At 39.3% G+C, this 13306-nt stretch overlaps 1 protein-coding gene and 1 long non-coding RNA gene across 8 annotated transcripts in view; one reads left to right on the top strand and one right to left on the bottom strand.

The window, feature by feature from the left end:
* The window catches only part of LOC122846989 (NACHT, LRR and PYD domains-containing protein 12-like), a 626610-nt gene that overhangs the window by 450589 nt on the left and 162715 nt on the right, over positions 1 to 13306 (top strand). The window lies entirely within an intron of this gene.
* LOC122847067 lies at positions 6656 to 9182 on the bottom strand. Its single transcript, XR_006373318.1, has 2 exons — positions 7437 to 9182; positions 6656 to 7399 (listed from the first exon to the last, which is right to left on the bottom strand). It is a non-coding gene; the product is annotated as an uncharacterized LOC122847067 (long non-coding RNA).

Here is a 13306-nt window from a genome sequence, read left to right on the forward strand (position 1 = left end):
TAAGAGCTAACTGTAAACATTTACCTAACATGCTAACTGAAAAGATCTAGAAGACATTAAGCTAACTTAAAAAGTGGAGCTTTTTAAAAAAACAAACAAAAAAAACATTCTTCTAGCTAACATTTTACTGGCAGGTTTCAGCTAACGATGAGAAAACTAAAGAGTTTGGTTTGCTGTATGATAACCACAGGATTGGTTTAGCGAGTCGACAAAAGCTGAAAAGCAAAGGTTTAGCTTGCAGTAGGCTAACTGAAAGGCTAACAGTTACCTACTAGTTGGTTTGCTGAAATAGTTTACATGTAAGCAAGTTAACTAACTTTAAACAGTTTAGCTTGTAATAAGCTAATTTGAAAGGTTAATTAAATGGAAAAGAGTTAGCTTACTGTTAGCAGAATGCAAAATCTTAGCATGCATAAGCTAACTGGCTACGTTTGGCTCATTTAAAGAGAATTATGGGCAGAGATTTTACAGTAGTTATGAACAGGGCTATGTTTAATGCTTGCTGTAATAAAGTTTAAGAAAGATGCTAAATGGTTTTCCTTTAGCAATACCAATTAAGCTAGCATGTGCTACCTTTACTAGAGCTGTCGTTGCTTTAAAGTCTTTACTTTTGGTAAAGATGGAACATTATTCCCAGCTTTTCAGAGTTGCTATAAATCTCCATGAAGGCATATTTTGAAATTATTCCTTGATGCTAATCTACGCACAGAATTATTGTTCTTCCACTGGATTAGAAAGGATGCTTGTTTGCTCATCTGTTATTTTTTATATAAATATTGATTGATATGAGTGTTTCAAGATGTTAGCAAAGATCTTCATGTTCTTAAATGCGTTTGTTGGATTTTATTTTATTTTTCATGATTGGGTCTGCTTCAGTCGGCCATTATGCTAATCGATGCTAACCAAGAATCTGGTGAAATTCTGACCCGAAGCTACTTATTATAACATTAATAAGATTTTGTGTATTATTAAAAACTACGTTCAGGCCACAAAGGACAGACTAATCTCTCTTATGTTTCCTGATTTAATGTTAGCAGAATGCAAAATTGCATACGTTTGGCTCATTTAAAGAGAATTATGGACAGAGATTTTACAGTAGTTATGAACAGGGCTATGTTTAATGCTTGCTGTAATAAAGTTTAAGAAAGATGCTAAATGGTTTTCCTTTATTGTGTTCAATACCAATGTCTTGAAAGCTAGCATGTGCTACCTTTACTAGAGCTGTCGTTGCTTTAAAGTCTTTACTTTTGGTAAAGATGGAACATTATTCCCAGATTTTCAGAGTTGCTATAAATCTCCATGAAGGCATATTTTGAAATTATTCCTTGATGCTAATCTACGCACAGAATTATTGTTCTTCCACTGGATTAGAAAGGATGCTTGTTTGCTCATCTGTTATTTTTTATATAAATATTGATTGATATGAGTGTTTCAAGATGTTAGCAAAGATCTTCATGTTCTTAAATGCGTTTGTTGGATTTTATTTTATTTTTCATGATTGGGTCTGCTTCAGTCAGCCATTATGCTAATCGATGCTAACCAAGAATCTGGTGAAATTCTGACCCGAAGCTACTTATTATAACATTAATAAAATTTTGTGTATTATTAAAAACTACGTTCAGGCCACAAAGGACAGACTAATCTCTCTTATGTTTCCTGATTTAACTCTGTAAAGTAGCTTAAAACAAGGAATTGTTGCCACATCTGAAGCAAAAATATAATTTAGATTTTTGTTTTCTTTATTGTGTTCAAACCATGTCTTGAAAGCGATGTAAATATAGTACAACAAATTTTTAATAATTATTAATTTAATAATTTAAACTTCCTGTTTTCCTTTCACTCCTTTGTTCTCCTTCATCTTTCTGCCAGACTCCATCACTTGTTTCCTCTTCCTTCCTCTGCTTTCCTTTTGTATCTTTGACTCATCCTCGCTGTCCTCCTCCAGACCTTCCCATTCATTCCTATCTCCCCCTCCATCCAACCTTTTTTCCCAGCAGTCCCCTGCGGTGTTGCAATCACCTCTGCTGCTGTTGATTAAGCTGAGAGAGATTGGCTGTCCACGACCCAATAACCCCCGAGGGCGCCACCTCCCCAGTCTGATTCCCGGTCCTCCCCTGTATCTGAGCCAGCAACAATCTTTCATTTCATTTTGGTTTTCCTCTCCTCATATCTCTTCATCTCCTGTTGGTTTTTCTGGAAGATTTTCTATCTTTTCCCCACCCATCCATCTCTTTCATTCATTTCCTCGTCCTCCTCCTTCGCTCTGACGGTGAAATGAACATCCTTTTCTCTCCTTCAGACCCAAACATCAACATCCGGATGGTGATTCACTCACAGATTATTGATTATTGTGCATGTTGAAGTAAATCACTAAATCCTTAAAAAACTCTATAAATTCATTTTAGAAATCTAAAATCTGGCCTTAAATTGATTAATTACCAGTCTTAAATGTTCTCAAAGCAGTATTATTTAATCTTATATATGATTCTTATTGTGGTTTTGAATTCCTCATATTTGGTACTTATGTTTTTTCTTCTTATTTTTTAATCTCATATCTCTTTATACACAAATTTCCTTTTAATAATTTTTAATAATTATTAATTTAATAATTTAAACTTCCTGTTTTCCTTTCACTCCTTTGTTCTCCTTCATTTTCTCTCCGTCGTTTTCTGCCAGACTCCATCACTTGTTTCCTCTTCCTTCCTCTGCTTTCCTTTTGTCTTCGTTATCTTTCCTCACATCCATTTTTCCTTTTTTTTTCAATCTTTGACTCATCCTCTCGCTCTGCTGTCCCTCCTCCAGACCTTCCCATTCATTCCTATCTCCCCCCCTCCATCCAACCTTTTTTTTCCCAGCAGTCCCCTGCGGTGTTGCAATCACCTCTGCTGCTGTTGATTAAGCTGAGAGAGATTGGCTGTCCACGACCCAATAACCCCCGAGGGCGGCCACCCTCCCCCAGTCTGATTCCCCGGTCCTCCCCCCTGTATCTGAGCCAGCAACAATCTTTCATTTCATTTTGGTTTTCCTCTCCCTCATATCTCTTCATCTCCTGTTGGTTTTTCTGGAAGATTTTCTATCTTTTCCCCACCCATCCATCTCTTTCTCATTCATTTCCTCGTCCTCCTCCTTCGCTCTGACGTCAAATCGTCACACCTTTTCTCTCCTTCAGACCCAAACATCAACATCCGGATGGTGATTCACTCACAGATTATTGATTATTGTGCATGTTGAAGTAAATCACTAAATCCTTAAAAACTCTTAAATTCATTTTAGAAATCTAAATTGGCCTTAAATTGATTAATTACCAGTCTTAAATGTTCTCAAAGCAGTATTATTTAATCTTATATATGTAGTTTTTTTTCTAACAGCTAGGTATCTACTGCTAACTAGCTGCTAATATAACCTTGCTAGCTAGCTAAAAGCTAAATATGTGCATGTATCTCGTATATTTAGGTATTTTTTCTCAGAATGTTTCTGTCTGGGAAGAATTTCAGTCTCACTCAGAAACCTTAAATTCTGTTATTTCAGCCGGTGGAGGATAATGCTAACTAGCTGCTAATCTATCCTTGCTATCTAAAAGCTACATCTAAATGTGTTTTTCATTTATGTTCTTTCTTTTCTCATATTTTCCCATATAAAGTTTGAGTCGCACTCAGAAATCTTCCTTCTGTGACTCGATGTGGATCAAGCTACTGCCTCATATTTGCTAATATATTGTTGCTAGCTAGCTAAAAACCACACACACGGGTGCGTCTCATATATGTATTTTTTTCTCGCAGGACTTTTCTATTAGACAAAACTTTGAGTCAAACTCAGAGTGAAGCTCAAAGTTGTTGCCAAGAGCCACTAACAGAAGTTTTATAATTTTTGCTGTGCTTGAATGTAATACAGCAGGAAACAGTTTATCAGTTTATCGGTCTGAAACTTCATTAGCATCGTATCGTACATGGAGGGTTTCTGTTCTTGCAAGGCTTTTCTGTCAGACAAAAGTTTGATTCACTCTGAAATATTTTTAATCTTAGCATCCTGTGAGTTCAGGTGGTTGAGGCTAACGCTAACTAGCTGCTAATATATCCTTGCTAGCTATCTAGCTGAAAAGTCCATATACAAATACATTTTCATGAATATTAAGGAATTATTGACTAAAACAAGCTCCTATTTCTCATCCAAACCTTGAATAAATCAAAATCAAACTAAATAACTTCTTGTTTGTTTCGGTTTGTATTAAGTTATCTGCCTTGTGAATTAATCGCAGGTTGTGCAGCTTTGTTGAATGTGAATGTCCCTTTAAGTGTTCATCCATCCCTCTGGGTGTTTCGTCTGTCAGCAGTAAATTTTGTGGGGTGACCTCTGTGACCTGGATGCATGCTAACGCAAACCGACGCCACATCAGGCCTCCGATTGGACCGGCGGCACTGAAGCGTCTCACCTTTGTGTCCTGATGTCTCTCTGATCCAATCCGCCATCTTCTGCCGCGCCTCTTTTCTCCTCTCCCAACATCCAAACCGTTCTTTTATTTTGAAATCTTTAGTCTCAGGGAGTACAGGAGGGGGGTGAGAGAGAGAGAGAGTGTGTGTGTGTGTGTGTGTGTGTGTGTGTGTGCGTGTGTGTGTGTGTGTGTGTGTGTTTGGGTAACTGCAGGCTGCTGGTAATTGAAAAGCCAGGATAGCAGCACCTGCAACCCTCTGACCTCCTATAGAGAGAATAAGCATTGATTTCTCCAAAGAAAGGAACAGAGCGCCGGAGCAGAGAGTCAGGTGAAGAGAAACTGGAGGAAAAAATCACAGAGGAGGAAAAGACAAAGTGTGGAGATAATATAAAACAGTTTAAGCAATAAAAAAAATCTAACTGGAAAGGCGACGTTTATGTCTGCAGTTAGGAACAATGTTTCAGTTACTGAGGAAAAACAAACCAATCAAAACTGATCAGGTCCGATTCTACAAACGCTACATTGGTGATCAATATCCAGCTTTTTCACGACGGTCTGAATCTTTTCTGTCCCCAAACATGAAGAGACAAAACTGTTTCTTTCTGGAAGCTCCTCAATGAAAAAACACAAAATCCCACCAGATTTTATTTTATTTTTTATTTAGTGAAAATATCTGTTTGTTTTGAGTCAATAACTGATGAAAACCTTTTAGTTCCACTGGAAGATTATTTCACTTAGAAGAAAAATGTCTTGCTACAGCTGAAATAATAGTTTTTTATTCAACCTTTATTCATCCAGGTTGTCCCATTGAGGTCCAAGATGTTTGGATAAATCAAATAAAACCAGTAAATAATCTACACAGTATTTTATTATCAGTTTTAAAGAATAACTGACGTAAAACAAGCTGAAATGTTACTTTAAGTAAGTTTGGAACCAAGATATTTAAATTAGAAAGTTTTTACAGTGTTGGTCCCGTTTTAACACAAGCCAAACATGGTGGTGGCAGTATGATGGTGAGGGCTGATTTTCTCCGCTGCTGTTAATGAGGACCAACGTTTTGCAGCGTTTTCCCACGTTTTACTTCACCTTATCAGGCATCAGACCTGCAGCTAATAGAAAGACAATGTCACCAGATTAGCAGCCAGAGAAGGGGCTGCTGTTTCCATGGTAACGGTCTGACGAAGAGGAGCACGAGGGAGGACGGGACGGAGTGATTAAAGGTGTGGAGGAGGAGGAGGAAGAGGAGGAGGGTTAAAGGGGAGAAGTGACAAGGTGGATTGATGGGAGGAGAGAGACGCTGCGATGATTTGATGGAGGAAGGAGGAACACGGAGGCGATGGAATCGTTAGAAACCCGAATAAAAACAGACGGATTTAAAGAACCGATAAAAACCAGGAGAGGAAAAACTGATTTGACTTAAAAACAAACAGAGAATCAACTGGAAACAATCAGGATGAAGAACCAACATGGACGCCATGGAGAGGTCAAAGGTCAGAACACGGTGAGATCTACACATCCAACAAAACATCCAACAAAACATCCAACCATCTACACATCCAACAAGACATCCAACAAGACATCCAACAAAACATCCAACAAGACATCCAACCAACAAAACATCCAACAAGACATCCAACAAGACATCCAACCAACAAAACATCCAACAAGACATCCAACCAACAAAACATCCAACCATCTACACATCCAACAAGACATCCAACAAGACATCCAACCAACAAAACATCCAACCAGACATCCAACAAGACATCCAACAAGACATCCAACCAACAAAACATCCAACCAGACATCCAACAAGACATCCAACCAACAAAACATCCAACAAAACATCCAACAAAACATCCAACCATCTACACATCCAACAAGACATCCAACCATCTACACATCCAACAAAACATCCAACCATCTACACATCCAACAAGACATCCAACAAGACATCCAACCATCTACACATCCAACAAGACATCCAACCAACAAAACATCCAACAAAACATCCATCCATCCATCCAACCATTAAATTTTCACTCTGTAAATCTGAGCCTCTGATTTTTTCCAAACCAAATAAAACATTTTGATAAAAATCAAAACCTGTTCAGAATCCAACTTGTATGGAATCCCATTCCTGCAGCGCCCCCTTCTGGTGTTTCTCTAAACCTCCAGAATGAATCAGCAGTAAAACTTTGAGAGAAAAACGACAGGATCCAGAGCTACATGGATAAGACCATTGTGATTTCTTTATTGATTTTTTGTTTTCTTTTATACATAGAGTGGAACATTAATTACCCAAAGTTCTCCTTCTTACTTGATCGCATCGTTTTATTCCACACCACAAGTCTGCAGTCACTTCTCTTTTCTTATTCGAAACCAAATGACAAAACCAAACAGAAGTTTTTACGTTTGGTCACTTTACAACAAACGGAAAATAAATCTATTAAATAAGAGGAAGAAAGTTGAAAAACAAAAGAAAGGGACTGGATGAGCTGATGATGTTTCCTGACCGACCTTTGAACCTCAGTGTTGATGCTGCTGATGTTGAATCAAACTGAGACTTTAATTAAAGTCTTTTAATTAATATTTTGGATTTTAATGTGATTATTATGAGTTATTTTTTTCTTTCTGATCATTTTTGTTTCTTTATTGCCGTTTTCTTCCATCCCTGATTTTATTTTGTACCTGGAACTGAAACGTTTTCTAAATTATGATGCATCAGTTTTTTATTTTAGCTACATTGTTTTCAATAAAACTTTGGTGAAAAATGATCATTGAGTGATTTAATACAACTGGATATTTTTAGTTTTTATCTGAAAATTTGGTGTCAGTTTTTTCCCAAAATATTTTGGATCCTTTGACTCTCAGGTTACGTATAGAGCAAAAATGGTGCCAGAAGTTTAAAACTGGAAGAAAAAAAAACTTGATTCTGAAACATTTTCAACTTTTTTCATATTTTCAAACCTTTTTATTCAGTTTCAACAGTTTTTCAGTTTTAAACCTTTTTCTTCCTTTTTTGAGGCTTTAAAAATTGTTTTGGTGAACAAAGTTTATGGACTCAATTTGGCTCCATAAATCTGATTCCTGATCAAACCAATTTAAATCCTGTTTTGTTAAACTGGTACCAAACATTTTCCTGCTGGTTTTGAGCTTCATGTCGGTTCAAATCGTCTCTGATCTCCATTTTATTCTCGCTGACAAATATTGGAGCTGAAATGGTTAAATAAACAACGTTGTTCTGCAGGATCCGTCTGAAGAAATCCTGACCTGATCAATTATTCTGCTCCTGGAAAACAAAACCGACCCGGAGGTTCTGTTGTTGGTGTTTCAGGTCCGATACCCGGATGCTGAATGGAAGACGTCTGACTGGAAGTGCTTTGGGTTTTTTCTGCAGCACTGCATTAAATAAAAATATTCACAAAATGATTAAAACACTGAAGAAAATTTGTAAATATTTCATGTAATAAATATGAACGACTATCTAATTCAAACTGAAGATATTTTATAAAAACAGAAATATTCTCATTTTTTCAGGATGTTTTCAGTTTTGATCTGATTTTATTTTTCCTCTGATTTTCCTAATGAAATAAATTAATAATCTCTCCTCATATTTCAGAGTTAATCTGTAATCTGTACCTGAAACTACTGAATTCATCTGAGCATAAATTAAACAAATTCATTAAAAAACTTTCATCATTTTCAACGTTTCAGTTTGATGGGTGGAAAAATCTCCAGCTCTTCCATCAGCAGGTCAGAGGTCAAGAAAATCACATTTCAGTGAATATTGAAAAACTAACTGGGAAGACAAAAGCTTCTTGTAGCTACGGACATGCATGAAAACGTTGCTATGAGGTGAATATTATGGGATGTTACCATGACAACACAGCAAAATAATAAAAAAAAATAAAGAACAAATTGTTAAATATCTGTAACAAACTGATTAAAGTGAACGGTAATATTCTGACGGACATTATTCATTTAAAAAATGAGCGAAAATGAAAATAAATCAATTTGAAAGGAGAGAAACAAACAAACAGCAACAAGAAAGAGAGCAGAGAGTTCAAACGTTTCTCATTTTTGGTTTTAGCGTCATTTCAAAATAAAACAAAACAAATTAAAATCTATAAAGATTTTTACCCCACATTTCATTTTACAGTTATTTTAAAAAAAGGAAGAAGAAGAATGTGAATAATTTATGACACAAGATGATAAAACATTGTTTCCAGACACTCTGAGGTATTTCTGCAGCGGGTCGGCGGAACCGGGTCGGCGGAACCGGGTCGGTGTGGAAACGGGTCGGTGGAAACGGGTCGGTGGAAACGGGTCGGTGGAAACGGGTCGGTGGAACCGGGTCGGTGGAACCGGGTCGGTGGAACCGGGTCGGTGTGGAAACGGGTCGGTGGAAACGGGTCGGTGGAACCGGGTCGGTGGAAACGGGTCGGTGGAAACGGGTCGGTGGAAACGGGTCGGTGGAAACGGGTCGGTGGAACCGGGTCGGTGGAACCGGGTCGGTGTGGAAACGGGTCGGTGGAAACGGGTCGGTGTGGAAACGGGTCGGTGTGGAAACGGGTCGGTGTGGAAACGGGTCGGTGTGGAAACGGGTCGGTGGAAACGGGTCGGTGGAAACGGGTCGGTGGAAACGGGTCGGTGGAAACGGGTCGGCGGAAACGGGTCGGTGGGGAACCGGGTCGGTGGAAACGGGTCGGTGGAAACGGGTCGGTGGAAACGGGTCGGTGGAAACGGGTCGGTGGAACCGGGTCGGTGTGGAAACGGGTCGGTGGAAACGGGTCGGTGGAAACGGGTCGGTGTGGAAACGGGTCGGTGGAAACGGGTCGGTGGAAACGGGTCGGTGGAAACGGGTCGGTGGAACCGGGTCGGTGTGGAAACGGGTCGGTGGAAACGGGTCGGTGGAAACGGGTCGGTGGAACCGGGTCGGTGGAACCGGGTCGGTGGAACCGGGTCGGTGGAACCGGGTCGGCGGAAACGGGTCGGTGGAAACGGGTCGGTGTGGAAACGGGTCGGTGGAACCGGGTCGGTGGAACTGGTCGGAACCGGTCGGTGGAACGGGTCGGTGGAACCGGGTCGGTGTGGAACCGGGTCGGCGGAAACGGGTCGGTGTGGAAACGGGTCGGTGGAAACGGGTCGGTGGAAACGGGTCGGTGTGGAAACGGGTCGGTGGAAACGGGTCGGTGTGGAAACGGGTCGGTGGAAACGGGTCGGTGTGGAAACGGGTCGGTGGAAACGGGTCGGTGGAAACGGGTCGGTGGAACCGGGTCGGTGGAACCGGGTCGGTCTGCGCTCGGCGTTTCGCTCCGGATCTAAAGTTTTCCAACCGATTCAACAACAGGAAACTTTTAACTCGTTTCAAACCGTTTTCAGCCTCAAACTGTAAATAATGAGAAGTGAAAATCCTGCAGTTTACTTTTTAATTCATTGTTTCATTCCAAGATTGTCATATTTCTATATTCACTTTGTAATGAAATGTGTAAAATTATTGCAAAATACTTGAACATTTTAGATTAAACAGGAAAATGGAATTTATAGAGAAACTAAAACTATAAAACTAAAGTTAGTTAGAACATAATGGCTGCTGGACGTCTCCAGACAGCAGCCATTATGTTCCCTGACCTGATTGGCTCGTTAAGCCGGTCGACATTTTGAAAAGCAGAATCGTCTCATTATTTCTGTCCGATTCTCTTCACCGACTCTAACGAGGCGCCGGCTGATTCTGCAGCCACAATCTTTTCCACGCCGCCGTTGCTGCGCAGCAGGACAGCTGTTGGCAGGCGGCCATCTTGTTAGAAAATGGCAGCCGGTGATGATGTTTGTTCTCATTTAACTACAATAAAACCAACGAGGCTTCAGGAACCTGAAGCATTTATTTTATTTTTCTGACGTTTTGCTTCAGTCACTCATTAAGTCCAAATTTAAAAAGTTTTATCTTTTGGGCCACAACGTTCATTAAAGTAAAAACAGAAAAATTAATTCAGAGGATTTTTGTTCTTTTTGTTTTATAACAATAAATCTGATCAAATATCTGAAACATAAAAATGATTTTGGATTGTTTGGAAAATTAATACAAAATGGTTTATTTTGTACCAATAATATCTAAAATCGGATTTTATTTGAATTTTCTAATTGATCGGCACCAAATTAAAATGAAAGTTAAAATGAAAGTTACAAGTAAATGTAAGGAAAAGAGGAATAAAACAGAAAACAGATGAAATATTTGGTTTCATTCAGAGGAACGGAGCCGCAGAGCGCAGACCGAACAGAACCGGACCGAACAGAACCGGACCGGACTGAACAGAACCGGACCGAACAGAACCGACGGCGAAACGAAGCTTTGCTTTCTTTGGTTTCATCGACACACGAAGACGGAGAGACAGAGGAACCGTCTGTGGGTCACTGGGAAACTTTAAAACGTCTTTTTACACTCAGACAGCTGCAGCTGGATTCAGGGAACTGATCAGGAATCAAACCAGCGGGTTTCCATTCACACAACGACACCAACTGGGAAAACTGGGAAAACTGGGAAAAATCCTCCACCAATCAAATGTCTGGGATTCTGAGCCAGTTTCTAAAACCAGACTGTGATTCTTCACGTCCAAACTGTTTCCACTTCAGCCAAACTGAACGTCTGGAGGTGAAACTTTAAAAGGTGCAGCCAGTTTTCCTGAGTTCAAAATAAAATCCAGATCCGATGAAAACCCTGAAGGAGAAACTCTGGAAAAATAAAAACCTTGTGCAGATTCCCACAGACGTGTTCGTTAGAAAATAAACAGAAAACGTTCAGAAATGATTGATCACAATCTAAAATCTGTCAGATATTGATCACAATGAAATTCCCTTTTTGGTTTGTAGAAAGAAAAATCCTGGATTCATCAGCAGGTCAGCCGTCAGAGTGTGTGTGTGTGTGTGTGTGTGTGTGTGTGTGTTTGTGTGTGTGCGCGTGTGTGTGTGTGTGTGTGTGTGTGTGTAAACACAGTTTCTCAGTTATCTTTGGTGGGTCTGTTTTCAGCAGGACTCAGAGAAATAAAAATAAAAATGATTCTCATCATTCAGCAGCTAAAACGTCTCATTTCCTTTTCATCTCTGGAGAAATAAGAATAAAACAAAACAGAAGGAGGAGAAATAAACTGCTAGAGGGCGAGAGAGAGCAAGTCGACATTCAGACGTTTGAGTCTAATCTGACATTCCTACGTTTCCTGTCTTTAGATCTAAACATTCAGAACAAAACGATTCATTGGCTTCGAAAAGTAAAACTATCTACCAATAAATTAAATAAGAACTGCATCTTTGATGCAACTAACATTCTTAAATACCCATAAATATTCATCAGGAAAAAATGAATTACATCTAATTAAATAGCATTAAATTATGGAGTACAAAACTAGTGTGTTCTAAAACACGTCATAAATAAATATGGCATCAAACAGAAAGAAAAGGAACAAACAGTGTAAACTTTGGCAAAGCTAAACGTCACCCAGGAGATTTGGCAACAAAATTTGTTCTCTTAATTAAATGACCTCACAATTAAAAACAAATCACATGAAAAAGAATCACATATTGCAAAAACGTAGGAAGTACAACAGTGGTCGTAAATGTAATTGGCAAATAAAGGAGCAGTGAAAAGTTTTTGGTTTACCTTCCTGTTATCTCTCACTCTCCTTCTCTTTTTTTATATTTTTTTCATTATTTTTTACGTTTTTGGCAGATTTAGCCGTTATTTTTACATATAGACAGAACTGCAGGTGGGAATGACATGAAAACATGGCCGCCGCCGCCTGAGCCCCGGTCCGAGCCCCTCCGGCGGGCAGCGGACAGCAACAGGTTGGGGCCGGGCGGCAGCAGGATTTCTTTGGACTAGAAGCTTCACATACAGAAAAACACAGACAGGAAACTAAAGATAAAGCTATTTGACCGAGATTTCAGCAGTTTCTCTCAGCAGTTGGAGATTTGTTGTTATTTTTTTGGTTTTGTTTGTTGTTGTGGTTTAAATGGGTCAGCAGCGTGACTCCGCCCCCTCAGACAGGAAGTGACACAAATATGGATACTTCAACTATTTATCCCTTATGTGAGGCTAATAGATATTTATTAAAATACTCTTGTGTTTTTATTTTTCTTAACTTTTCAACCAGAGAAAGCAGCAAAACCTTTATTTATGACTATAAATATTTATTTATGACTATAAATATTTATTTATGGCTATAAATATTTATTTATGACTATAAATATTTATTTATGACTATAAATGAAGGTGTTTCTATGTTTCTGGGTTCCTGATTGATATTTTTAATTTCTAAATGAGGATAAAAGTTTAGAAAAATATTTGTACTTCCAGACTTTAACGCCTGTCCAGTTAAATCGTTTTTTTTTATCATTTTATCCAATTATGAAAATGTTGGATGGATGGACAAAATGTCCGCCTTCAGAGGTCAAAGGTCATTGGTTGGATCAGCATGTCGGACCGGACCGGTCCTGGTTGACACACAACGTCTTGATGCTCAGTTCTGATGTTTTGTTGGGTGAAACATCAACATTGTGACGTTCAAACCCCAGTCAGATATTGGTCATGTTTGCCTTCCGTACAGATGCAGCCCAGTCAGATATTGGTCATGTTTGCCTTCCGTACAGATGCAGCCCAGTTCGGTTAGAAAACCAACAGAATCCTGGGAGGTTCTGGAGTTTTGAGCAGAACATTTTTCACTAGTTTCACCAGTAAAGATGGACGCCACCGTTTGTTGGGTCACCAGATGAGAACAGGAACCAGAATCAGAACCGATGTTTGGGTTTACCGAACCAACGGAGGCGAATCAGATTCTTTAAAACTACTGGATCCGATCAGAACCGGCAGAAGAACCAGGATGT

Source organism: Gambusia affinis, linkage group LG17, assembly GCF_019740435.1.
Source record: "Gambusia affinis linkage group LG17, SWU_Gaff_1.0, whole genome shotgun sequence".
In the NCBI taxonomy this organism is placed as follows: domain Eukaryota; kingdom Metazoa; phylum Chordata; class Actinopteri; order Cyprinodontiformes; family Poeciliidae; genus Gambusia; species Gambusia affinis.